The following is a 2,300-nucleotide window of genomic DNA, read 5'->3' as shown; positions in this document are numbered from 1 at the left end:
CTGATTTGGTGTCGCCACCATTGTAGATTTTGTTTGGAGATATTAAAAAAAATGCTTACATTGTAGATTTTGTTTGGAGATATTAAAAAAATGTTTACATTGTTATATTTTTTTAGAATTATATTAATTTTTTTGGTGATTCTCTATTCTAATGATTAGTGTTTTGGGTTTCTCTTTCATATTTTTATCAACCTAAAAACAATGCAGTGTAGTCTTAGTAAATAAATAAATTAATATTTATAAAATTTATCAATTTATAATTAAGTTCTCATCAATTCTTATTTATTTTTTCTTTTTTACTATTTTTAAAAATGTTCCTGTGTGTTTACAAATATCATCAGAATAATTCACTTAAAGAATGTTCCTGTGTGTATTAAAATTTTTCAGGTTTTTATAGATAAGAATGATTGTTATTTTTTTCTTTGTTACTATCTTTTTTATTTTCATCTTTCGTGTGTGTGTTTTGAGAGATATCAATAGTAATGTATTTTAGTGTAATTTTTTTTACTTCTTTTATATTGTTGGTTCCTATTTACTGATTTTTTTCCTCCACTTTTTTAAATAACCTTTTATAATTCTATCTTGAATTTACTCGTGAATTAAATGTTATGTACCAGAAATAGAAATTTAGTTTTCAATTAAAATTTTATTTAATTTGTGCTCTTAGATGTGCAACTCCTATATTTCTTATGCCACATGCTTAATTCTTCGTTTCTTCCTGGACTTTCATGGATGGCTCAAGATGCCATAATTTTTTTTAGAACGACTTGTAATTTAAGAATTGGTGTCAAAAAATATATTGATGTGAAAAACTGGTTTGAATCAATTTTTTTTTCAATAGTTTCATCACAACTAACTAAAAAAATATATCTCTTCATCAATTTATCCTATCTTTTATCTTTATTTGTATATATTTAATTTTTCTAACTAATTATATCATTTCAATTTAAAAATAACTTTATACCATAATTTAAATTATTTATTATAATTTCAAAATATAAATTTTATATTTAAAAATATTTTTATTAGAATCTTAATTAATTTATTTAAGAATATTGATTTATATGAAGTATAATTAGATGAGAAATATAATTAGATACAAATAAATATTTATTGTGTGCTACACATATACATAAACACTAATCTAATAATAATCAATAAATTTATATTAAGTTTACAATTTTATTTAAATAATCAAATCTATTTATATAAGTTTACATATTTTTATTTGGAATAGCTCACGTGATTTTATTTTAATTATACCAATTTATTTTAATATAAAATTCTTAAAAATTGAATAGTAAATAAAATTAATTTAAAAAATAAAACCCTCACTTCCTCGTTATGACTCCTTCACTCCCTCATTCTCAAACCCATACTTCCCTAGTTCTAAAACCTTCACTTCCCTAGTTCTCACTTCCGTCGTCGCACAACTGCACGAAGCCACGATCGCACGACTGCCACGGCTGCCACGGCTGCCACAGTCACCTACAAAATTGGTAAGTCCCTCAATTTGGTCCCTTTGTTTTGATGTGGTGGAGTGAAATCTAGTGGTGAATGTGGTCGAAGCAGCAGGCAGCGACGAGACAAGAGACAATGTCTTGGAAGGCGAAGCGGTTTTCAACGAGGAGGCGGTTGGTGGCATTGGACTGGAAGTGGCGTCGGATTTGAGTCTTTGGTGTTTGGGTTCAGCCACGGAGTGGCAGAATCGTAGAGAGAATAACAATATAGAGAACGGGAGCGAGGATTATGCTCTGTTTCATTTTTACTATTTTTTTAAATATATTTCCTAACATTCCTTGTAGAATTGTTATTCAATCTAAGATGCGAAAACAGGGTAAATAATCCTATGTAATATTCTTAACCAATGATGTTTTCAGAACTCTTAAATAAGACTTGATATTTTGTTTATTGACATAGATACTTTAGCAATTAGTTTTGCTCTTGGTATTTTGAACAAGTTTGCTAATTGCTAATATGTATTCCCTAAGTCCCTAACTTATTAGAGTTAAATTAAGTCTCTTATCTATACTCTCATTTTCCAAATTATACGACAATTAAAAAACTTATAACACTGAACGTATAAGTTTTATATGCTGAAATAGTTTAACCTTAGCTTTAGGAATGTGTCCATATTTAACATGATTGTTTTTAACATTAAGAATTGGTTTGAATATATAGAACATCCAGTCCATTATTTTGAATCGTGGTTGGATGTATGATAGGTGTTATAATGGTAGAAGAGGTTTGAAACCGTCTTTTGTAAGTGGGGTAGACGAGTTTGTAGACAAAGCTCAACA

At 27.6% G+C, this 2,300-nt stretch overlaps 1 long non-coding RNA gene across 1 annotated transcript; it reads left to right on the top strand.

Annotated features, from left to right (window-relative positions):
• The first annotated feature begins 1,354 nt into the window (after positions 1–1,354).
• Positions 1,355–1,911, top strand: LOC100804692 (uncharacterized). Its single transcript, XR_419741.4, has 2 exons — positions 1,355–1,499; positions 1,573–1,911. It is a non-coding gene; the product is annotated as an uncharacterized lncRNA (long non-coding RNA).
• Positions 1,912–2,300: the final 389 nt, after the last annotated feature.

The sequence above is a fragment of the Glycine max genome, chromosome 19 (genome assembly GCF_000004515.6).
Source record: "Glycine max cultivar Williams 82 chromosome 19, Glycine_max_v4.0, whole genome shotgun sequence".
Taxonomy (NCBI): domain Eukaryota; kingdom Viridiplantae; phylum Streptophyta; class Magnoliopsida; order Fabales; family Fabaceae; genus Glycine; species Glycine max.
The sequence above is the reverse complement of the archived record's forward strand: the minus strand, read 5'-3'. Positions and strand labels throughout refer to the sequence as shown.